We start from the raw sequence: 26518 nt of genomic DNA on the forward strand, positions 1-26518 counted from the left end.
GGAAGTTGTCTTTTATAGTTTTTACTGCTCCATAGACCTTAAAAAACAGTCGGAACCTTCAGGGTTTCGCCCTGATGCGAGCAGCCTTGTTTTCCTCTGCGATTCAGTAGTTGATTTAAGCCAGATCATTTTTCGCATTGTTCAGAGAAGATCGTTTTACCGTACCGTAATTCCGGCCGTGTTCAATATCCTATGCAGCAAAACAATCTGTGATACTCTCTTTTTATTTCGCTAAACTCACTGAAACTTTGATAGAGCACTTTATCCTAGTCTGTGCGGTTTGAATTTGGCAAAACAGGATTGATTTTTTGCTGGTTTCAATCTTTTTCTCTTCTCCAATTTATACCACCGTTCAATTAATCACTTCCTCATTTAAACTGAGCTATTGGGATTTGTTTTAACCCGAATACATCAACTATCACCATATGATTCAGTTTATGATATTCATAGAACTCTAGGTCGTGTTTTGATCATAATAATTCGTGCCATGATCTCGACTAATCTTGGATTAAACTCTTAATATATCTTGCAAAAATTTTCCCAAATCTGGGCAAGGCAACCGTGTACTATTTTGACAAGATATCTAAGTCAGACATACGCTCGCGAAAACTTGCTTGTCAGAATTTGGCATCCAAGATCTTGTCAAGATAGATATAGTTCCAAGGGTTGTGGAACTCTTCGAAAGATCAAGACAAATTTTGTCAAAAGTATCCATTATTTGCTCGCTAATGATCACATTAAAAAATCTAAAGTTGAATTTTTTAAAAGAAATTCAGCAAATTGTTTTTTATTGAACTTGTTCTTCCAAGATCGGAACACAAGGGGTTTTTACGAGGTGTAGTAAAATGGTTTGTGAACCATGAAACTTCTGAAACTAGCTATGTTAAAAGGTTACAAATGTTTACACTTGATAGATAGACTATTGGCTTAAGTTCTGCTTCAGTGAGTTTGACAAATAAAACTTGGCTACCTTATCCTTAAGCAATTTAAAAGAACTTCCATAATTTGTGAAAATATATATTGAGCAGAAAAATTTCAGCCACCAAAATCCTTTAAAAAATCGCATTTTAACATTCGATTACGCTGCATTTTTTTTCATTCCGATTAAATTTGATTGAAAAATACAGTTTTTTTTACCATTCTTATCATTCGGTCTTTCGAGTCGAGGGATTTCTCTGGAAGCTGTTTGTGATACTGCATGATACCGCAGTATTCTGTCAGTCAAGTTCAGCCTAAGATATAGCGACGACATAGATATTAACTTAACTTTCAACTTTCAACAACCTGTCAACACTCTTGGTGCTAAAGCTAAGTAATGTGTGTGACTACATAACTTATCTTCTGTTGAAAGATTACAGTTGATCCAATCTATATTTATCCGTACCAATTCGTAACCAAGTGTTATATTTCTGTAACTAAGCATCTCATTAAGTAATTTTACTTGTTTTAGTATTTTTAGTTAGCAAGTAAAGATCACGGATATCTCACTGTTGTGCGCTCAGGGGCGGATTACGGGGGGGGGGGGGACGGGGGGGTGGCGGACACCTCTCCCCACCTCAGGGATTCGACCCCCTGCCGACCCAAAGGTTCCCCCCTTTGTACTATTTTGAGATACCCATATTTGGTGACGGACCCTAAAAGTTTTCTAAAGGCGCCTTTGGCGCCAATATATACTTACTTTGAGGAGGGAGCGCGCGCCAAAAAAAGGCAATTTTTGTGGTCAAAATTTTCCAAAAAGTGCCTAAAATCGCCTTTTTTGGCCTGTTTTCAAAATTTTGGCAGCGGCGCACAAAATTTGACCAAAACAGGGTCTTTTTAGTGCTTTGGGAGAGCTCGGCAAATCATTTCGGTCGACCTAAAAAAAAAGTCGACAAATTTTTCAACAATTTATTGAAATCTTAAACAGGAGCACAACAGCGGTTCGCCGTGATGAGCTGTACAGCTCTTGTGTTGGTCCTTTCCCCCGTGGATAAATGGTCTTAATTAAATCCGCCCCCCTCCTCGAGAAAATCCTAGATCCGCCCCTGTGTGCGCTAATAATAAAAAAACTTGGTAAGGAGGGTACTAGATTTTACACTACCCTTTGAACCTTTTCTGTTTCTGAGTTTTTCAAATACAGATAGTGCTTAGCCCTTAATTAGACAACCCGGTTACAGAACTAACGGACGGATCATTGTCAGGTTTGTTCCCCGCAGCTCAGTATACTATTTTCAAATAGGATATCAATTTAGGTCGCTTGCATTGAGAAATGATATTTGCTTGGCTTAGTGCATAATATCAATATCAGTAATTTCTTTTTAGTCTCAATCTATTTTGGCTCCAATATCAAGAACTGAGTTGGATCGATGAGAAAACAAAACGAAAACGATAATTTGGTTTCAAATTCTTGCAAAAAACTTAGTGCTTATCTTTAGTTTGACGAGCTTAGAAGCCCTTAGTTTGACGAGCTCGTTGTTAAAAATTTTTTTTATTAGTAACTCAACAGAATTTATTATTGTTTCGGACATTTTTACTTAAAATTTTGAATATTTCATAAAAATTTAAACCAAAAGCACCGTAGAGATGATAATACTCAGATAAATGTTTCAGTGGCTCAAATTTTTTTTCTGTAGAGTATAGTTCCATGCGCTCTTCTAATAGCACGATCAAGATGTTTAATTCTAGTTGAGCTGCTTGTTTCCCTTACTAATACTTCCTTTTTCATAAGCGACAGAACATCGGTCTTATAAACTGGTACCAATTGCGTCTTTAAAAACGTTTTACGAAGCTTGAGAGAATGTGCCGCAAAAATTTAAGCAGACCTATGTGACTGCTAAAAGTTGAAGCAGAGTCAATTTCCTTAATTCCAAAAAAAAACAATATGCAATTCTGTTTTAATTTTTGCAATAAGATTTTGTTAGATCAAACAAGATAACAGCTGTATCTAAAGTATTTGATTTTGCTTTGAAATTTTTTTTCAAAATTATGCTGAGTTTGTAAAAAGCCCATTATTTCGTAGAAATTAATTGTCCACGATTTTTTGTAAAGAAAGAATGAATTAGGTCTATGATTTTTTGGCTGGTATTTTTTCCCGGTAAATTGAAACAATTTAAGCAACTTTAAAACGCGTTATAAAAAATGTTGTTTTTTGAGTTTTTTGAAACAGTTTTATAGGTTGCAGAAACATGGATGAATTTGGTCGTGAACAAACATGGATGAACAAACATAGTTTAAATTGTAATTCTTTCTGCTATAATTAGGTATAAATTTAGCTTAATTTTGTTAAAATTTGTAGTCCATATATTCATCTGCGGGTTATTCTCAATACTTTCTACAATTGCAATCAGTAAAAAAATTTGTTTTTTTTTTAAAAATTTTGTTGGCAAAAAGTGCACTTTTTGATTTCTGCAATTTTTTTCTCATAGAATTGCTTGAGCGCTGCTCAACCGTTTGTTGTTTTTGGATTACTTCAAAATGAAAAATCTTGAAATGTTTTTGGTGTTATATTGGAAATTTGGATCAACCACCAACAATCAACTTGTTTTGTTTTTTTTTCTGAAAGAAGTATGTTAATTGATTAATTTAGAGTCTGCTGAAAAATATGTACTAAAAAATGTATCTCCAAAAATCTTTCGAAATTGATTGAGAAGGACAGGAGAAGGAACAGTCGTTTTGAAACACAAAATCATTTATATGATACTCGCAGTGAAAAAGTTTGATATGATTAACTTGTGATTTAACTGATCGCAATAATTAGAAACGGGCCATCCATTGCATAATTTGCTTCCGTTTTTGATTTAAAACCCATGAAAATGAAAAAGTTGTTCCAGTTAACCGACGATCTGGCAAAATTCAAAAAATTTGCTTTTTCATGTTTTTTTTACGAAATTCAAAATTAACGACCTGGAAATGTCTTTTTTTCGAATACCGATTTTCGATTGGTAGATTTTTGATTTTGCTCAATTCATCGTTCTGACATGACTGTTGCCTATTATACTGACAGTTCTGATGTAAACTATCCGGACAAATCGAACAAATTTAGAAACTTGAATTTAGGTTGACATTAATTGTTAAATTGGGACTTTTTTGTGCAACCCAATATGCAAAGTTGGGAATAAAAAGTTTTACTCTAAAAATAGGTCATTTGGGTTTTCTTTAGTCAACCAAACAATACGCTAACACTTCTCAGTCAAATTCTGAGCAAGATGTATCATTCTCTTGTCTAATTATTTATATGACTCAACAAAGTTCAAGAAAAGCATTCTCTCCTAAACTTTATGCAAAGTTCTCAGAATGGTTGTTAAAAACAATCTAGTATCCCGGATTGAGTTTTATTTGAAAACAACAAACCCTACATTAAAAAAAACTGATAACCATGGTTGTCAATTCTACAAAAACAACAAATCCTATCTTAGAATGTTTTTTATTAGATTGGTACAAGTATGCTTTATTCTACTTTTTTCCCTAAAGTAATTATTTTTTCTGCTCAGTAATTATGAATGAAAACTTTGTGGGAAAGTTTTCATTATTTTTTTGTCTTTCTCAAGTAAAAATTTTCCAATTGATGAGTTTCGATTTGAATTTTGAAAAAATTTGAAACTAGTTTTCAAATTTTTGCCATTTATTTTATTTTGTAATACAAATCCGGCAAATAAAATTTTCTTAATGATCAAATTAACATCAATTTTGATAAGTCATGTCACAGCACTGGACTTCATGAAGGTTATTTTTAGATAAAATCCAATTTTAAGCAACTAACATCTAGCTAAATAGTTGTGCATATCAGTGCAAAGATACCTTCTGTCGGCACATGGTTAAGTTGAGATGATTTATCCACAAGGTAAAGGACTAGCATGCAAACTGTTCACCTCTTCACGAAAAACCGCTGTTGTGCCTCTGGTTGAGATTTACATTCATTTTTTTTGTTGTTATTTTTCGGTACATGGCAAACTAATTCGAATCTAAATTTTTTCTTTGAAATGATAAAAACTGGTTCATGTTGATAAAAAACTAGATGCAAGTTTTATCTTTTTGCATAGTGTCCGATTTTGAGAGAGGTGTAAACATGTTTCCGAAAAAGCAGAGATAACATTTTTCTTTTCAGGGGTGGTCCTAACCTTAAGAAGCATTGTTCTCTGCAAGTTCTCTGCCCTGATTAGATCCGAGCAGTCTTGCTTAAATTTAAGAAATACTGGATGTTAACTATCGCTTGATGTTTTCTCTAACACGATATTTTTCTTGAAGGTTTCAATTTTCAATAAGGGCTCAGTTTTGATTTTAAATTGATGGTTCTTTATCGAAAAGCAAATTTTGTCAATTTTCCTCTCTGCTACCTGGTAGCGACTTTGACGTCAAGTTTTGACTTTGGGTTTGTCTATAGAGCCTTTTGTACCGGGGATTATTAGTCAAACTCTGACACGGGCTTAACCCGACTTGGTCGAATCATGAGTTGCAAGCAACAACAGTTTTGAATCTACCATTGGAACAAGTTAATTAGAACAATTGTGTGAGCATCCCACACTAAAGTTTCATGGAAAAAATTGATTATAATGGTTTATATCGACAAAGAATACTTAACCCATTTAATCGATTTTAAAGACCTATATAACCATGAACATGGATTTTTAGGGGGTTAAACTCGATTTTTTTTTAGCAACCAAAAATTTGTTTGTACAATCCATTATAATTAATTATAATCCAATATTGGTTTTAATAAAACCGATTAGTTTTTTTTTCATGAAATCAACGAAAATCGATTACTTTTTGTAAATTTGAAATGTCTATACCTTTTTGTTGCGTTCTGCAGAACGAGAACCCAAACGAACATGTTCTTACTTGTGTAAAAACACCCTTCATCCTTCGGCATTCACACCTTCTTTCGCGGCCCTCACCCATTCAAATCCCTGCCAAACCCCCTCACCCCTACACACACTTCCCACTCTCCCACCCCCACCCCCCTCCCACACACACATCTCCCCCACAACCCCATCCTCGCCCCCTTCATCTTTTTACTAGAACCCCCCCCCAAACCCAAAACTTGAAATGTCTATACTTTTTTGTTGCGTTCTGCAGAACGAGAACCCAAACGAACATGTTCTTACTTGTGTAAAAACACCCTTCATCCTTTGGCATTCACCCCTTCTTTCGCGGCCCTCACCCATTCAAATCCCTGCCAACCCCCCTCACCCCTACACACACTTCCCACTCTCCCACCCCACCCCCCTCCCACACACACATCTCCCCCACAACCCCATCCTCGCCCCCTTCATCTTTTTACTAGAACCCCCCCCCCCCCAAAAAAGAGAAAAGAAAAATTTAAAATCGGCCAAGTAAATCTCACTTAAGCAAATTTTTTTAATATACATAAATACATTTTTTTTAAGTCAAAAGCAACTGTCAATCTGCAAAAAATTTCAAGGTATAAGCATTTTAAAATAATCATAATCCATTATAATCGATTATAATCGATTAAAATGGTTTTTATTGCTTTGACAAAAACAAATAAAAATCCATTTTTAATCAATTGTAATCAAAAATTTTTGAGTTTTGCAGAGACTGACCATGAGAACCTGATATAATCGATAATGAGTTAGGTTCGAGGTTTAACTCATAAAAAATTTCGGATAGGGTACACCGTCTGCTCGTCACGCTATCTTATTTTCGGCCGGATAGGTTCGTGCAACTTCTTAGTCTAATACCGATCCTAACCTTACTCTTATATCTACTAGTCTCAGGGTGTTTAACTAGTCTCTGCTAGGCTCGATAGATCTAGAGTATACTGGCTTATTGCGATTGCTAAAGTTCTCTTGGAGAGGTAACTAATTTCTAAGTTAAATTCAAATCTCTCTGGTGCTGAAATTACAAGTAATTTCAGCACTTACAAATAAGTGGGTTGTTAGGTAGATGGATCGTGATTGGTTAATATTAAATATTTTATAGAGATAAAATATCCAATTTATAACCAAATAATAAATATAGCTTATATCTGGTTCCACCCATCCGGGGTTTACAGAGTTTTGAATCTTAGATCTTCTATCTGTAATGAAGGATGGATGGTGGTCGTTGTTGTTTGGCGAGCATCATTTCCTTTTGTTCTTGGAGAAGAAAGCTCCAAGAAGTTGGAGTCATCGATAGGAAGTTGTTAGTTATCGTTTGACAAAGACTATGACTGTCAATGAAATCAATCTGATTCCAAGTTGGTTTGCTATGATCGTCTGTTCTTAATTGGTTGTGGAGAACTGTTTTTCGATCTGGTTTGGGAATGGCGTGAAGATCGTGTTTGGAGGGGATGCCTTGTAACTCGGATCTGTACTTATACTTGAATATCGAGATGGTCATTGGTCTGATTCAATGAAGTCCTTTTCTTCGAAGTCAAGTCGTACTCTAAATCTTTATGAGTTGTGATTGTGAGCGGCATGTCAGTTGTATTTAGCCATCCTGTAGGTTGAGTGTGATGGGTTCGTCGAGTCTTTGGATGCTCGTTCTTGTGGTTGTTCGTGATCTATGTACTGCATATTATAATTTACATTTTATAAAGTTTTGTTAGTTCTTATTTTTTAGTTATGATTTTGATTAATTATTTCACAAAAGCGTTTTAGTTTTAGTTCAGTTATTTTTAAGAGTTACTCACACTTGAGTACCTCTTGTCAAAAATAGTGATGTGTTCACAAAGCGTGGATGTAGCACGGTGGGTTAGGTCGATTATAGAGCATGCTCAGGACGTCCTCTCTGGCTGGTTAGGCCAGTAAGGGGAGTATGATTTCATGCTGGTTTTTTAAGGGGTCCTGTTTTGTGTTAACTTTTGTGTTATATTGTTTTTTGTTTTCCTTTTGTTTCATTGGTTGTGTCCTTTTGTCAAAAATCAAATTGTTTGTGGTTTGGGTTTGTCTTGCGACTTTTTGGTGTTTTATTGTTTCTTTTTTAGACTTGGTAATAATCTTCAAAAGAATAATTTATCCAGTTTTAAGCTGGTTTAATACGGTTTGCGTACCGTGGGTTTTCTTTTCTTAGTCATGCTGTTAGTTGTTGGTTTATGGTGTTTAGTAAGCTGCGTTGGTTAGTTTGGTTATTATATAATTTCATTCCAACCGGGTTAAAGGAAAAGTGGAAACTTGTTATTGCTTGTTTGAGTTGTTGTTAGTGCAAACTTTAAACTTGAATTCATTATTTTGAACAATTCTTCGTGGGCGAGCTGTGAGATTGTGTATAAAATTTCTGTGCGTTTAAACAGAAGTTATATATAAGGTTAGTACTGCATTTCATTTATTTGAATGTACTGCTTTTAAGGTGAAATTTTACTGCTTTTGGGGTTGAAAGGTAATTGATTTTCATCGTATTTTCAAATTTACTACATTTGGGGGAATAATTTAGAAATGAATTTACTACTTTGAATTAACTCTTACTGCATCATTTAGTGCTGTTGGTTTAATAGAGTTTAAAATGGAAAACAGAGTGCGGAATGATCAGAGGTCGGGATTTTTCGTCATTGAAGGTCTTCGTGAGGGGACAAAAAATATACATTTGAGTGATGGGATCATAATTCCGGAGGATGCCTTGGAAGTTAGTATTTTTAATGCAAGACGTGAAGTTTAGAAAAAATGGTGAGCTGTATTTGGAATTAATGAACTGAAATCTGTGGTGAGGTTGTCGTGATGGTGTGTGTAAATGAAAATGATTTTGGATAAAGTGATAGTAAGTATGAGTATGTGTTTGCTTAGTTCTCAACATGATGTCGTGTGAGCAGTGCAAATCGCGTTCTTTTGGTGTCAGGAAGTGAAAGGTTAGAGAAAATGTTTGAAATTTTTTGTAAAATGATTCATATGCTTGGATGTCTGATAGTGCTTCTGAAATAATGTGATTGTGATCATGCTTTTTATCTAGTATGTTAAGGGTGAATATGTATGATGATTTAATAAAAAACTTTTCTGTGATTTGTGGATTTGCAAGTTTATTGTCATCAAGAAATTGGTCTTGATTAGATTTGATGATGTTATGATCGTAATATTGAATTGAGTAGTCGTTAGCGCGGGGTGCAGTGAATGTTTTTAGTAATTTTTTATATCCTACATATGTAAATTGTCGTGGAGTGAGTGCTGTGGTTAATCTGAATAATTCGTCTTTAACCCTTTCAATATCGATAGTGGTGTTATAGAGTGGTAGCGTAAGGGGATTAGTGAAATTATAAAAAGCTGTCCAATGAAGTGTGGGTATTAATACATGTTCATCTACAAAATGACGTGGTTCAGGGTTAGAGTCGGATTGATTTAGTGTATATTGGGGAAAGAAAGGTAGGGTTATTTGAAGAAAGTTCGTAGTATTGGTGTGGTCTGGATGATTGATATATTCTCGGGCGGTTCCGGGTTTGGATGGGAATGGATGATTGGGGAATTTACGTTTAAAAGTTCTATATGCACGGTTAGTACTGTTGGATGATTCTGTGGAAGTGAATGTATGAGCTAATGATGGAGTATAATCTGAAATTGGTGTGGGTGTTGGTGGATTTGATGATGTTTTTGTTGATGATAATTGGTGAATAGTGAGGGTGTGGGGAGATAGCAATTGTTGTTGGAGTGTTCTGAAATTATCTAGTTCTTCGGAAAGTTGGATATTATCAGGGGAGTTGTTGGTGGAGCGTTCATTACTGGAGTATGTTGGGGTTACTTGAGAAGGAGTGTAGGGAGATGTATGTTGGCTATGGGATTGTATAGGTCGGAAAGGGGGTTTTGAGAAGGTTGTTGAGATGGTCGGGGTATGTGTAAAAGGGGATGGTTCTGAATCGGCAAATTCGTCGTGGATTTCAATATCAGAATTATTGAATTGTGAAATTGTTGTATAAATTGTGATATCTGAGTTAAAGTCAGAATTCATGCCGGATGATGTGTTAGCTTGTGGTGAATCAAGTGGCGGAAAAGCAAAAAGTGAGATAATAGGGAGTGGATTTTGGAGGTTGGCAGGAAGGGAGTTTGATTGGTGGAGTGATCCAACTTGTCTGCTCATCGTGGGCTAAGAAAATGATTATTTTGAAACTGAAAAGTGGTGGTATGGGGCTGTTCAATGATTTGTTTGTATGAAGGTTGTTGTGTCACTATGTGTTGGATGGGGCTTTGTATGTGGCTGGGTCTTAAGTTTAGGGGGTTTGTGATTGCTAAGTTTCGAAAACTTCGTGAGACTAAAGATAATGAATGATTATTTGGTAAAAGGGTTGCCGTAGGTAATGCGTTTGTATTATTATTTGAGATTCGTTGATAGTTTTGTATTGTATTCTTTAATTTGTGCATCTGGGAGGATTTTATTATTTGATGATGAATATATTCCAAAAAGTCCTGCAAATAATATGCGTGCTACGCTGGCTTGTCTGTTTACTTGTGTATGTATTGCGCATGTGTTATAGATTCCTTTTAATAATGAGAAAATAAATCCAATAAAATTAAACATTGCGTATAAGATAGTCAATCTTTCTAAGATGTAATATGGCCATCCTAGAAAGGCTAAAACTTCGTTTTTGAGATTTACAAAACTAAAAATATTGATTGTTGATATATCTTGTGGTCGATATTTTTCACCGTTTAAATATGTGTAGTCTTTGATGTCTTTAAAATATCCGCTGTATTTCTGTGCGTAAATATCTGAAAATTCTGCTGTTTCTGCAAGTTTTTGTAAATTTTGGTCTATTGATTGTCGTTGTATAGTGTCCATTTGTGTTAGTAGTTCTTGAAACTGTTGTGTTCTAATGTGATAATGTATATCGGATTTAGAATATATACCGATTGATTGTAAATCGATATTTGGGTTGCGAGCAATAGCTCGAATGCTTTCTGGTGAATACTTTTTTAGTGGCTGCATGAGTGTAGGGTATGGTGTCAGTAGATATTATTTATCTTCACCAGGGTTTAATTGTACGACGTTGTGGCTATTTTGTGATCCACATGGGACTGCGGTATCACAAAAATATGTTCGTCTTGAAAGTGTATCAAAAAATGTACTTTATTTTTGTAGAATATGGGGATTCTTTTGTAACAACGTTTGTCTTCAAAAACATATAGTGGTGATACTTTTTTGGTGAAAGTATAAAACCATAAAATGTTTCCTTCATAGTTAAGGAAATTTGATCTATTTCCGGATAACAAATATCCTGCGTATGGTATTTTGAGTACTGCTAATGCGAGTGATTGTAGAATCTGTGTTCTTTCTAATTCGCATAGCTGATGGAGTGTTTCTAATCAGAAAGTGACATTTCCTTGAATATTCTACTAATTGTGTAGTCAAATATCATATCTAAGTGAATGTCATAATGTATTGCGCTAAAATAAGAATTGTTCATTAATGATAATTCTTGTAAATGTGTGCTTTCACTGTCGTATGGTTCTAGTCTTCCATCAGGATTTCCTGCGTTTTTGCGGAGGTTCACTGGGGTGTTTAATGTATCTTCGTTTATCAGGTGATGTGTTGCATAGGGGTCAAATTTTATTTTTCCGTTTGTCATGTCGAAACCTTCGTCGTATTCAACAAGTATTTCGGAGTATTGTGTTTTGTAAAGTGGGTTTTTGTATTTACATGCAAATTCTGTTTCGTGAAATATTTGAAAATGTGTCAACTTATTTTCTATATTATGGATGTTTCTAAAATTAGTACTTATTCTTTCAATTGGGTTTACTTTTTCAAATGGGATTGATTCAATAAAACATTTTTGGTGAAATTTAATCATTTCTAGCGTGTATTTTTGCAACTTAGAAAACTGTGCAGGTTTCTTCAGGAAACCATACTATGGTTGCTTGTGTGCGTGTTGTAGAATCGCAATATCCTTGGTCATTTTTGCAAGGAAGTCTAATGCCTTGGTAAAGGATTGTGTCGTCTTTTAAATCTCGTGTTAGTTGTACTTTTTCAAGTTGTATTTTCCAATCAAAAAAATTATTTCTTGACATCCTTTATTTTTTGTATCTGCTTTGCAATTTGAGGGATCATTGATACCTATGTGTGGTACCCAGTGTTTATCATGTAGATCGTATGTCAGTCTTCCGTGTGTTCCATGAAAGGGGAAATTTCTGTCTAGTCTAATGTGACCTTGGTGTTTTTCAAGTTCTGCTTGATGTGCTGAGTCTGGGAAAACTTGAAAATTTACAAGTTTTCCATTTGTTCCGTCGTTTTGTGTTAAATTTAATTGTCTAAGTTCATTCTTACAGTCTTGAGGGCTAAGATGTAGTAATCTGTCTATATTACTCTGATAGAAAGATTCGTGGTCTAGTCGGTTTTTATTTCAGTTTGAGACTTGCGAGCAATGTACTTTCTTTTCCGAAAATGTTGCTGTAAATTTGTATCCTGTTAATGTTGTTGATCGGGCTTTTGAGTATAAAGTTGCAATTACATTTGTGCTTTCTATAGCTTGTGGTTCTGATTCGCATTGTGTTACTTGGTTTATAGCGTATTTGTGTAGTGTTTTTTGTTCGTTTTCTTCACAATCATAGTGTGTTACTAAAAAATCCTGAGGTCCTGTACGAGGGGATGGATTTGTATGTTGTTCGGAAAAAATTAGAAAAAGAATGTGTTGAAACGTAAATATCTTTAAAATATACATGTATGATAATCCGGAGTATGGGTTATAAAGTGTGATATATCCAATTGTGTTTTTAGTGTATCTATCGTATTTATATATTACTTCAGTTGTTATAAATGGAGGAGGTAGCGATTGAGCTGTTATGTTTGGTGGAATTAGGGGAAAAGGGTGTTGAACAATTTTATTACGTTTGACTGTGATTTCGAACTTTAATTGGAGACTGTTTTGTTGATGTATTTGAATGTTATGTTCTCGGATATCTTCGTGGATATCTTGTCTATATTGTAATCTATTAAGTGCCCAACTATGGAGTCGGTTACTTTCTTGATGTTGTCCAAATAGTGAGGGAGGTGCTACGAAAGTATTCCAATCTAATCGTAAAGGGATATTTGACGATGATTGTTCTCGGTATCTAGCGTGGAGATTGTTTGGAAAATTTAAAGGGAAAAGTGTTGGTGAGACTTGGCTTATTGATGGTGTTGACGGAAGTGAGAGTGTTTCTGGTAATGATGATAGTGTTGTATCAGAAGAAATGTCTATTGGTTCATTTACTATGTTCGGTTCACCTTGAGTATATGAGTGTGTTGTCCAATATGGTGGTCGTTCTGTGGTGGTCGTTCTGGGGGATTAAAAGGGTTTTCTCGGATTTGTTGAGATGTGAGGGTTGAACCTAGGTAGTCTGAGGGTATATTTGAGATGCTATGTTGTGAAAGAAGTGTGGGAGTTTCTGGTAGTGTACTGCTCTAAAGTTCTGAGATAGTTGGGGTTGGTGATTGAGGTATATTAAAATGAACTCTGGGGGTTTGAAAATTTCTATTTCTTCGCGGATGTATAATTTGTCTATGTATCTCAGATGTATTTTGATTTTGGCTAATATGTCTAACTCGATCGAGGTCTTGTTGCAAGGTGGGGTAAAAGTTATATGTTGGTTCACTTAAAGGTGCTTGTCGATGAACTGGTTCCAGTGGTTCTGATAAGCGTGCGTGTCGCTCTTCAAAGGTGTATGGATTGTCTCGAAAAGAAATGCGTGTTGATGTTTGGGGATTGTTTGGAGTTGTAGGTGTTATTGGACTTTCGTGGGATGTGGTTGATGAGGGCTGGTTTGGTGGTGGTTGATTAGCAATTTTGGAAAGTTATCTGAATTTTAATTTTTTCTGGAAAATTTGTGTTTTTATAATATTCTTCAATAAAGAGTAATAAGAGGATGGTTGCTAGGGCAAAGGTGACTATTACCTTTTTTATACATTTGCACACTGTCATGATGAGGGAGATTAAAAATGTGAAAAAAATTATGTATAAAAGAAAAATATCTGTTCGACTGAAAATAGTTCGTATCATTTAGATAGATTATACGTATTCATACCTGTAGATGTGGTCAAGGATTTGGGAGAGTTGGAGATATAATTCAAATAGGGAATAGAAAATTTAAAAAAGATTGCAAACAATTATAGAAATTATATTTATGAACTCAAAAGTTTCAAGGAAAAAGTATATCAAAAATTGAAATAGATTGAAAAATTTTGTGAAGAGGTTTAGATGTTTTTGTTTTATGTGATCAACTGTTATGGAAAGAAGCACTTCCGAAGTGATTTGTTCATTGAATATTTTTTAAAGTTTTGAGGCGAAATTCAAGTGTGGTCGAATTATCTATTGATTTTTTGACAAGTGGGTTGAGTTTAAGCAAAAATTGTTGCGGGCTATTTTATTGGTGTTCGGGAGGTCTTCATAGTATTGTTTTCATTTGTTGAATAAATGGGGGTATTTTTGAAATATTTGTACTTTAGGCCAAATGATCATGGGTCTTTTTTACTTTAGGCTACTTTGCCATTTTTTGTATGGGGACTTTTGAGGTCTGAATTGGGAAAATTTTGTTGATTTTTGCATAATCTGATAGGGGAGGGTTATAATATTGAAGTAGTGTTTATTTTAGTTGTCAAGTTTTAGCGAATATCTTGTTTTTGACCTGGAGTTTGTAAAAATATAGTTATAGATATGCCTGGAGATTAATTTCTATCGGCTAAATAAGTTTGTGTTAGAGATAGAATGGTGACAATTTGAACAAGTTCTATTGGTTTAATTTGAACTAGAATTGATCGAGGTTATTTTCAGCATGTTTTTACAGAAATGTGAAGGTGTAAAATGATTTAAAAGAACGTTTACCCTAATATTAAATCAAGGTTGTTTCTGAAATTCAGCTTTCTTTAATATTTCAGAGTGTGGGATGAATGTTTTATAGTTTTTCCGTGGTTGACTTCTAAGACGTGATGATTCTATGTTCGGATTTTTGTTGTTGATCCTATGGTAAATTTTTTTCTGTTAATTTTTTATTTTTCCTTTCTTTTTGAGGTATATTTTTAGTTCTGGTGTGTTTGATCTTTGAGGGTCTATATTCTGCTGTTGAATTATTTTTGTATTTTTGGCAGTAATAACATTTTGATTTTGTTCTTTTTGTGGGTTAATTTGAACTATGTGTAAACCGGTGAAAGAACATAATTGAGTTAATTCGCGAAGTGCGTATTCCTTTGGATAATAAGGTTTAAGGTTGTTACGGTGTTGTATGATTTCCTTCTTGCTGGAGTCAGTAAGCTTGTATGTTACTTCAGTAGGTTTATCAATTATTTGGTATGGTCCTTTTCGAAGTGGTTGTAATTTTTTGGATATTCCTTTTTGTGTATTAAAATTAGTTATTCAAACAAATGTTCCAATTTTTAAGCCTGTGGCTGGCATGAAGCGTGAATTAATTTGGTGATTTCTATTTTGCCTTTCTAACAATTTTTTTGTTACTTTTTGGTAAATTTCATTGTGTTTTTTATCTCTTTTTAAAATCCATTCGGTATGTGTACCGGAAGCTAATTTCAAAGTTTGTGGATGATGAAAGTGGTCTTCATCATGTGTGTGTAACGGTAGGTTATAACAAACTGAATCTTTGTTGTGTTGACAATAAACTTGTGCATTTTTATGAGCGTTTGCTGTAAACATGATTGGTTTTCGTGACTTTTGATTTAAAACCATTTCATATGGTGACATTCCTCAAGTTGTTGTAATTTGTGAATTATAGGATGATGGGAATAATTTTACATCTGTTGACCATTGAGTATATCGTGTATCATTTCCATTAATGATGCATCTAAGGTATTCTTGTAGTGAACGATTCATACCTTCGATTAATCCATTTGTCCAAGGTGCATGAGATGTACGTGGTTTATCTTTAATATTATATAGGTGGCATAATGTGATGATTTCGTTGTTAATGAATTCTGTTCCATTACCTGTGACTAGTCTTTCTGGTAGTCCGAATTTAGCTATCCAATGTTCGTAAAGTGTTGTGTATGCGTAGTAAGCATTACAATGTGGTACTGGGTTGAGTGCTACGTAGTGTGTAAATGCATCAACAATTACCATAATATAAGAATTTCTTTCGGAGGATGGTGAAATGGGTCCCTTTGTGTCGAATGAAATTCTATGATTGAAATATAGACTTTGTCCTTTAAAATCTTGTTTTGCTGCTATTTGTTTTTGATTTGGACAATGTTTATTTAATTGACATATTATGCAATTGCTGCATAATACTTTAATCCAAATTGGTGCATTTGGGAAGTTACAATTTTGTGTAAACTTTGAATATGTCTTTTCTGATCCTGAGTGTCTATTTGTATGTTGTGTATGGGATATGTCAAATGCTATCAGCATCATGCTGAGGGGGAGACAGGTTACTTTAAAATTGGGTGTTTGATATTCTAGAAGGTCTGTGATTTCATTAATAGTTGTATTATTGTATTTTCTAAAGTATCGGAGGAGTGTTTTATTTCCTATTATTGTTGTATCAGCCTTTGTTGGTTTTGTTTTATACTTGTGCCATGATTTGAATTGGCGAATTACGGGATCAACGTTTTGATATTTCTGTAATAACTGTAGTGTAATTGTTCCTGTTGGTGGTAGAAAAATATTTTCAATTTCTTTTTTTTGATAAAGGAATTGTGTCGAGTGGGTCATGAAGATCAAAAACTTGATTTATCGTGTATTTTGAAATATCTGTTGATGGTCCTGATAATTTAATTTTGTCAGTTAAATTTTCTTTTTCTATCAATGGAAAGGTGTCTTTTTTGTGTGGCTGTTGTTTGATTGTTTTTTGTTGAGTATTATTTTTTATCCAATGTGAATAAGTTTGAATGTGGATGTTCCTAATAGACCTACTTCATAGTGGTTATTTTGACAATTTAAAAAGAGTGGAAAATGTTGTAAGTTATTTATTTGTGACTGATCTATATCAATTTTTACTGCATATTTGCATTCCAATCTGGGTGATGTTTCATTTTTTGCAAGATAGAATTTAATATTTTGTGGTATTTCAACTGTAATTTTTCGTGTAAGTAGTTCAGGTGGTGTATTTTTACTTAATGTATCTGGTAGTGCAAGATTTTTTCCTGCTCTCCAAACTATATGTAAGTTTGGGATTTTCATTAAAATTAATTGAAATCTATAAACTCTATGGTTTGGGTTTGATTTCTGTGTAAAAAGAAATATTATAGGTTTATGATCTGTAAATAGAACTGTTGGATGTTTAGATCCAAGTATTAGAAATTCATATTCGGTAAGTGTGTATATTATAGCTGTGCATTCTCTCATGAGAGTAGAGAGTCGTAGTTCAGCTTGTGTAAATAAGCGAAAATTTGCTGATATAAGATTCATTTTGTTTGTTCCACTGTGTGATTGTAGTAATGCTGCGCCGATCCCAAAGTTTGAAGCATCGCACGTTGCGTAAAATGGTTGATTTGGATCTGGGATTGTATTTGATATTTGTTCTGTTAACAGTTTTTTTATTTCGTTGAATCTTGTTTGATGTTCGGTAGTCCATTCGAAGTTATTTTGTTGTCTAAGGATGTTGTAGAAAGGTCTTAAATATAATTGCATTTTGTATACATTTTTACTTAAGAAATTTAACATTCCAAGGAATTCTTGGATTTTCTTTTTTTTTGTGGGTGGTTGAAGTTTCTGAATTGCGTGTATTCGTGAATCAATGGAGTTATAGTGATACTTTCGATAATGTGGCCAAGAAGTTTTACGCGTGTTAGGAAAAAATGTGATTTGTCTGGGGCTGCTTTCATGTTTTCATTTTTGAGTATTTGATGATATTATTCTAAAATTATAAAGATTTCGTCTTTCGTTTGTGACTGCATGAAATTATCATCTAAGTATGTGATTGCATGTTTTTTGAGTATAAGTGGTCTACAAATTTTACTCATAAAAGCTGAAAAAGCTGCTGGTCCTATGGAAAGATCATAGAATAATCTATTAAATTCGTATTGCTGATTTCCAATAACGAATTGTGTTAATCATCATTACTGTTCATCTAGTGGCATTTGATTGTATGCCCTATTCATATCTGCGGTTGTGAAGTATTTACCATTTATTTTTGTTAGAATTACTTGAATAGGTTCAATGGGCCAATTACTTTTAGTTTCATCAATTAGTGAATTGAGGTATCTAGCATCTAGAACAATTTTTAGTGATTCTCCTTTAGCTAAGATGATAACTGGGTTGATAAAGTTGTTACGTTTTGGTTGTTCTTCTTTGTTTACTGGTGATAAAATTTCATATTGTTCTAAAATGTCAAGTAGTCTTTTGAAAACTGCGTCAGGTTTTAAAGGTAAATGTAGTGGTGAACTAATTTTTCCAAAATCGAATTTTGATGTTGCATAAACTGTTGGAAATTTTAATAACAGTTCGGCTAATTTATCGAATTCTTTTTGTGTTATTTGGGAATGTTGAAAATTAAACATTGTTAGAAACTTTTGTTGTTCTTCCGTATAATGTGATATTTTCAACGTTGGTTTAAAATATGGTGTTTTTGTGAAGTAGTCAGTGTTTCTTTTTTCGTTTCTTATTATGTTGTTTATTGATTATTCTTCATCAAGAATTGTTGATTGACATATATCTAGTAATTGTAGAATATTATTGACTCGATATGCTACTTCATTTGTGGGTGAAGTTGTAGCATTTGTTTCACAGTATCCTAAGAGTCCTAAGGGTAGTGTTATCCGGTATGGTGAATTGTTATATATGTGTAATGAAATTATAACTGAGTTTGAATGTTTCATAAATTTTTTTGATGAAATTGTGATTCGGAAAAATTTATGGATGGGTTTAAATTGAAGATCTGACTTTAAACAATGTTGTTTGTGTTGGTCTTTATCGTACTGATGGCCTTGTTTGATTGAAAAGTTATATACATTTCCTGATAGTGGTTTCAGGTGTTTTCGTTTCTGATTGTAAATAGGATAAAATTTGGAGAAAAATGGTGGTTGTTTGTTTAATATTTGAAAGAATGTTAAGGATGTGCTTTTTGTCCTTGTGTTTTTATCTTTTATATGAAGTTTGCTATTCAAAACGTTTATTGTGGGAATATACTTAGTTATAAATGGTATGCCAAAGATATTGTGTTTTATGTCTGCAATGTGAAATGTTTGTTTAGATGGTTTATTTAGTATTTTATTTTGTTCCATTGTTGTAGTGGTAACAAGTAAATGTTGTATTTTTCCGTAATTTACTAATGTTGTTCCTTGGGCTGTTGCTAATTTACTGGCGGTCTTTATAGGTGTTAGGAATATGTGTAACGATTTGATTTCATTCCAAGTAGGGATGTTAATAATATTTGATTCTGCTCCGGAATCAATTTAAAAAAATGTATTTCAAGATCGGGTGGTTGAAATTCTTTATTTTTTGGGCTTTCTAAGAGAAATGGGATTGTCCAAAATTTTTCTCTTGGCTGTTCTTTTTGTATATTTGGTAAATGTGATTTGTACTTGAGCGTTGTTTTTTGTTGTTGACTACTGTATTTATTTCGTTTACATTCTTTTCAATTGATACATCGTTTCTTATGGGTCTCGTATAGTAGTCTTGAATAAGTTCTGATTGATTTTTGTAAATATGTGAACTAAAGGGTTGTTCGTATACAATGGGTTTGTATTCGTTTTCGACTGTGATCATATTAACTGAGATAGTGTTATTTGTATCACTCTCGCTGTCTGTTGATTCACAATTAATGTGGTTTAATTGTAGTTCGGTACTTTCTGTGTTGTCAATACCAGGGGGGTCTGAAGTTGTTTCTTCAGTTGTTTGTACCTGATTAATTTGTCGCTGATGTTTCCGTGTGTTACTTCTATATTTGTAATGGGAATCAGGGTAACGATTGTTGTTTCTATAAGGGGATTGAGAATAATTTCTTCGATTGTTATAATTGGGATTCCTATTTTGTGAGTTGTTTCGTGACCTATTATAGTAATTGTTATTGTTTCCTTGATAATTAGATCTGTTGTACGAATTGTTTCTTGATCTATTGTTTTGGTAACGTTGATTCCTATTGTTTGAATAACTTCTATTTCTATTATTTGAGTAGTTTCTATTTCCAGTATGATGAATTACGTGATCTACTGTTTGAATAGTGTCTACGCCTAGAATTAGAATAGAAACTGGTATCAAAAAACTCTGTTCTGTTCTGTTTGAATTTGATCGTGAATAGTTGTTTCTATAGTGGTTATTTTGGCTATTTGATCGACTATATCTATTTTGTGAGAAATTTCGTGAATTTCGTTGTTCTGGTGCTCTACCTCTAAAACTAGAGCTATTCGGTTATTGGTTTCTTGAGTAATGTGAATTATTTGGGAGTGGTTTACTAGAGCAGTTGTTACTGTGTACATTTTTGTTTGAAAAAATTTTGATCCTTTTTCATATATTGATAGAATGATTTATTTGGTTATTTGTACTTTTGTGGTTTATTTTGGTTATCTTGTTGTTTTTGTCTACATTCGGCTATGCTGTGTCCGTATTTTTGACAATAATTACACCATTTCTTACAAGATAGTTTACTTTTGAAATTGGGATTTTTCTCACATATGTTCAAAATTTCAGTGATTTTTTCAGTTACGCCTACATCTGAATCGTGTATGTTGTTTATATGTTTCATTGTGATTTCTGCTTGTTCTAATTTGTCAACTAGTTTTCTGAAATCTAAATCTGGTTCTCGAATTGATGAGGGATGTGATGCTCTTTTTTTGATAGCTATTTTTTCTTAATTGGGGTGTTAGAGTCATCATTAAAATTTCTGTCATTTTCGTGTTTTTATAATCATGAGTGTTCAGTGAATATGCTTTTCGAACTAGTGTTTCAATTCTAACTGCCAATTGATTAATTGTTTCGTTTGGTAATCCGCGAATTTCATTGCATAATAATCTTTGATGTTGTTTATTGCTTTCAGAATCAAACATTTTTGAAAATTCTTGTGTGAATCTTTTCCAATTTGTTTTTTTATCTATTGGTAAAACTGAAAACCATTTCTGAGCTGCGCCATCAAAGGTTGTTTGGACTAATGCTGTGCGTCTATATATCCAATTTTGATGGAGTGGTGTATTAATTGGTTCAGGTCCGATATTTAAAATTAAACTTGCTGTGACTGCATTTAAATAGTCTTCTACAGAATATTCAGGGTCTGTGCCTGTGAATACCATTAGTGGTTTATTTGATGTTATTGATGATCCACCCATGAGGTATGGATTCATAGTCATTTGTAGTGATTCTGCGGCATTTGGCATTTGTGAAAAATTTGTCAGTTGATTTTTTTTATCTCATGTTGTTGCAATTAATATGGTAGTGGTATTTCGTTTTGCATTTGCGTTGGTTGATAATAATCAGTATTTGCTGGGTTTTGTGAGTAAAAATTATGATTTTGATATTCGTGATTTGATCTAGGTTGTCGCATATTATGTTCTCGTGTATATGGTTTAAAAATATCTGGTTGATTTACGTGATAAGATTGGAGTCTTTGATTTTGAGAATTTTGTTGATGGTTTTGGTCATGAAAATTGTCACCATCTAATGATTGATAATTAGGTTTATAGTAAGGTGTTCTTTGTTTTTTTTGGTATGGTTGTTTACCATTTTTATTCTGTTCAAAAAATGGATAGTTTTCACTTGGGTCTGTTCGAATACGTGGGTTATCATTAAAATTTACGAAATTTGATGTTTGTTGTTGGGGATTTTGTCGTTGTGAAAAAGAACGATTATGTGGATTTGTACGAGGAGGTTTAGATGTTTGCGATCTGTTAACGTAGTTATAATTGTGTTCTGCAAAATTTCTAGTGGTGAATATTCATTGTTTTTGTGGTAGTTTCGTCATTGGTCTAAATGTTTGGTAATCCATATGTGAATATTTTGGAGCAACCGAGGGTTTAACTGTAGATTGCAATGTTACTTGGGGTAATATTGAAGTCTTTGGTTTTTGGCGTTGTAAGGTTTGGATGTATTGGTGAAAACTTTGTTGCGTAGTTGTTACAATTGTTTCAAATATTTCTTCATTTATAAAATGTGATGGTGTTTGAATATCTTGTTGTGTAAGATTTCTAGTTCTATTTAAGTTTTCTTGTTGTACAAGAGTTGAATTTAAACTATTATTTTGTCTTCTATCAGGTAAAAATGAATTATAGTTTAAAGGTGTTGCATCTATTGTTAGTGGAATTACTTTTATATAATCTTTGTGAATAGTTATTGTACTGATTGCTTGACTTGAGATGTCTATTGGAATATTCAGAAATAATGGATGAGACCATTCAGGGTCCCAAACGTAATCTGATTGTTCGGCAATGACAGTGTCATCATTTGTACTTTGGGGTCTAAAATTTTTTCTTGCTAGTGCATTTAAATCTATATTTCGAGTAAAATAGTCAATTATAAACCATGCTAAGATTTTTTGTAAATCGTGTTTAACATTTGGTGAAATTTTGTTATTTGAAAAATTTTCACGGAATGTGTTTAAAAATGCTGAGAATGCGGCAATTTCATTTCTTACATTTGTGTGTCTTGATGTTTGAACCGGTGATGTGCTTTCGGTTTCTGTTTTCTCTAGTATAGATAAATAATTATATATTATTGCAAAAACATCGTTAGTGAAAGTTGAATTTGCTCTCTGTGAATTTTGATGTTGTATTCTGTGAATAATTTTGAAAATTCTATATCGACATTATCTGTTTGGATAACATATTTGCCATGAAAATTTCTTGTTGTACTGAGTTCTATGGTGTAAATTCCATATTGTTGTGTTAAGTAACATATTCTTTTTATGTAATGATCGACAATTTGTCTTTTGATTTTAATTTCTGGGAATTCTGCTTTACATGGGCTAATTCCTTGTTCAAATATATTTGCGATTAGATTATGACAAAATTGTGTTTGTCCTCTGTCTTCAGTGAGTGAAATGATGATAAATGGGAAAACAGAGTCTTCGTCTGGACTTTCGTCACTTGGGATTTGACTCATTTTTTCGTTTTCTGACTGCCAGTGCGTATTGTTCAATGTGTCTGATTGGTTGGTTCCAACTGTATAAACGTACTGGTTTATTTTTGTATAACTTTTTTATTCTTCTTTTTCCTTGTTTTGATGAATGTGATGTAGCTTCTGAATAAGAAAAGTATAATTGATCGTGAACTGGGTGGTTTTTATTTACTGTATCTTTTAGCGTGTAAAGTGCATATAAATTGCTGAATTCTGATTCAGAGACTGCGTTTCTACGCTTTGAAAATCTTTTTCGTGTAATTTGTCTTTGCTTAGTTAAAATTTTTCTTTTTATTTTTTGACGTTTTGTGCGAATATATCCGATTGTTTGTTTGTGCGGTGTAATTAAAAGATCGTATGTTTCGTTATTTATTTTAGAATTGTGTAGTACGATTGTTTGTTTATTTCCTAAATTGTTCAGTGACATAAGGTTTAGGATGAAGGGTGCAAGATTGTTATTAGTGATTTTTAAATCATAGACTGTTAGTCCTTTCGATTTTTTTGGTTAGCCTAACTTGGGTCTTTTATGTAGGGTTGGAGAGAAAAGTATATATCGATTCCGAAGAATGATTTTTACTTTCTCATGGCTATTCTAAGTTAAGGTGTTGATTTAATTAATCTTACTTTGGGGTAGTGATTGTGTTCAAGGGTTAGAGAATAGTAAATTGATCCACAAGGTTCAGTTATAATTAGAACACAGGTAGTTCGTTAGATACTATTTTAATACTTACTAAGATTTAAGGTTTAGCCTGGGTCAGGTCAGAGGGGGGATTAAGTGAAGGATGAATAACCGAAGTTCTTCACTTCTTAGCTTAATTTGAATGGTTAGTGTGATTGAAAACTTTCTATTAGTCCTGGGTCTTTAAAAGGGTTGGGTTGTGAATCGACGTTTGATGTCGTTAGACTTTTTATTATTGGGTGGGGGAGAACAAAATTGTTCTGTTTGATCCAAGGATAGGCCTTGATGATCAGTATATAAAATTAAATGATATAAAATGGATTTAATTTAATTTTTAATGGAGATCCAAGGAAAGCCTTGATGATCTAGTTTAAGATTGAACAAGTTGAGATGAAAGAAAGATCAAAATTTAGATAAGGTTTTAAAGATAATTTAAGTTTATTTGATAAAAATTTTTTTGTTTGATGATAGTAGTGGTTTCAATGATTGCTATTTTGTTTAGGTGATGAAGCTGGGGATGCCAGGTTGATTTGTATATACTAATAATTAATGATCATGTCAACTAATTTTCATTTTTTTCTTTCAATAAATATATTTTTCAGATAACTTTTTATTTTTCACTGCAGATTTAGAAGGAACGATTTGAGATGTTTTTATAAACCGTTATTGTACAATAGTAAATAGGATTTAGCGCCTGTAGTAATCATTGAAGATTTTTCTTCAAGGTTTCTATGTTTGCAAATGAAAATCTAAATTCTTTGCTAATAAAGTCCTAAATATAAAAGTTTGGTCTGGCTTTTGCCGTACGACCATGAAACTTAATGGTAAGTTCCTTCGTAGTCGTAGATCGTCTCTTGTCCGAGGTCTTCTTCTAATGCCTGGTAGTTCTATTATTGTGCGAAACAGCGGTTCTGATCTATTGAGTCGTAGAGACATTTCAATTAGATTATTATCATATAACATTTTTGATAATATTTTTGTCTAATTCTAATCTATCTGTTAGTTCTAAGCTAATTTGTTTTTTAAGGTCTTGATCGAGACTTATGGTCGCACCAGATGAGTTAGGTTCGAGGCTTAACTCATAGAGTAATTTTGGATAGGGTACACCGTCTGCTAGTCACGCTATCTTATTTTCGGCCGGATAAATTTCGTGCAACTTCTTAGTCTAATACCGATCCTAATCTTACTCTTATATCTACTAGTCTCAGGGTGTTTAACTAGTCTCTGCTAGGCTCAATAGATCTACAGTATACTGGCTTATTGCGATTGCTAAAGTTCTCTTGAAGAGGTAACTAATTTCTAAGTTAAATTCAAATCTCTCTGGTGCTGAAATTACAAGTATTTTCAGCACTTACAAATAAGTGGGTTGTTAGTTAGATGGATCGTGATTGGTTAAGATTAAATATTTTATAGAGATAAAATATCCAATTTATAACCAAATAATAAATATAGTTTGTATCTGGTTCCAATAATGATCCATAAAAATATAGTGCGGGATCTCATAAGTAACTATTTCAACGTTTTTGTTTGTATAGATCTCCTAAAAGGTACAAAATTAGCATCCAACAGAAGTTGTTTACAACAAACACATCACTGCTGACAATTTTGAGTGCCAATTGGGTAGTACTCAAGCAAAAAAAAATAAGCCTTAAATTATTTTTCGCGTCTGGATAGCAACATTTTTTCTTCATCTGAGATAAACAATGACAAAAAACAATTATTCACACTGATGATACGTCTTGTGTCAAATGAAGCCGCAGTGAGGTGAAGCGAAGCAAACATCGCTAGTTGAATCACTCTTGAAGCGGAGCAAGCATCGATATGTCACCCACCAACGTTAGCTCGACTTTTTAATATGGTTCGGATACTCATTATAGTTGTAATGCAAAGCAATGCAAACCTGCTGCTCTAAAAAATACAACGAAAACAACTTGTAATCAGGCGAAGCGTTGAAATGGCCCGACTACCAATATGATGGATATTTGATGTAGTTTTGTGAGAAAAAAAAAGAAAAAAAAATTTTAAAAGAACGAGGCAGCAACATTTTCTTCAAATTTGAAGAAACCTTCATTGCTTTCAATAAAGTCTTCATAAAGACGCAATTTTTAGAAAAGAGTGATACATTTTAAATATAAGTTGCGTTTTAACTATTCATCTTTACCGTTGATGTAAAATCGGTGATCTTTTTTGTTTAGGAAGATAATGTTTTTGAATCCCTGAGAAAAAAAGACGTCCGCCCCCCCCCCCCCCCTAAATCCGCCCCTGCTGGCAACTACATTACCAACTTTCTTATTATGGTCGTAAACTTTTTCCAAAACACAGAACCCAGAACTACATCCGTCCTTTTACCCAGTTTCCTCGAGCGCAAAAACCCCAGATGACAAAAAACTGGCCAGTTATAGACACCTTGGCCAGTTATAGTTTATAGACACCTAGATGATTCATAACCTGCTATATGCCTGTGCCAAAATTATCTCCATTTCGCTAGCAAAAACTGTCACCCTTGCCGCATTTGATACAATTTTTTTTGTCATTGGAGTTGCTTTTCTTTTGTTGAGTTTTTTTAAAAAAAGTTTCCTCGAAATTTTTTTCCTTTACTCTATGCAACTTCTAATTTTATAACTGCTTCTCCTTTTAGATATAAATTCTTCAAAATATAAAGTAACCTTGATAAACCTCGAAGTTCTCATTACGTGTTTTAAATTCAGAGGCTTAATGTGATCTTGTAATTGTTTATTAAAACTAGTATTTGTCGAACTCTTTAAGTTTTTTGAGTCGGAAGGAATTTTACTCCCAATGTTTTTTAATGTTGTCTTCTAGAAATCCAGCAATGCAGACATATTTCAGTTCTCTCTGCGGAGATTATAACCTTTCTACAGAGTGCGGTGAAAAATTAGACAACTTTTATTTCATACTGGTCAAAAAATTGACCAATCAGAATGGAGATAGAAAAATAAACTAACTCGAGAATTGAAAAAAAATTTAAT

At 33.4% G+C, this 26518-nt stretch overlaps 2 protein-coding genes across 5 annotated transcripts in view; both read left to right on the forward strand.

Moving 5' to 3' along the window:
- LOC134846552 (centrosomal protein of 41 kDa-like) overlaps window positions 1–26518 on the forward strand; it is a 604453-nt gene that overhangs the window by 485615 nt on the left and 92320 nt on the right. The window lies entirely within an intron of this gene.
- The window catches only part of LOC134846093 (alpha-1,4-N-acetylglucosaminyltransferase-like), a 40935-nt gene continuing 15360 nt past the window's right edge, over window positions 944–26518 (forward strand). Inside the window, exons 1-2 of one of the 2 annotated variants that reach the window (XM_063863304.1) lie at window positions 944–1431; window positions 2120–2180. The gene's annotated coding sequence lies outside the window, so the exon portion shown is untranslated. Of the gene's footprint in view, window positions 1432–2046; window positions 2181–26518 lie in introns of those variants that run through there. The other variant, XM_063863305.1, reaches the window with a different exon arrangement.

This window comes from Symsagittifera roscoffensis, chromosome 5 (genome assembly GCF_963678635.1).
Source record: "Symsagittifera roscoffensis chromosome 5, txSymRosc1.1, whole genome shotgun sequence".
In the NCBI taxonomy this organism is placed as follows: Eukaryota; Metazoa; Xenacoelomorpha; order Acoela; family Convolutidae; genus Symsagittifera; species Symsagittifera roscoffensis.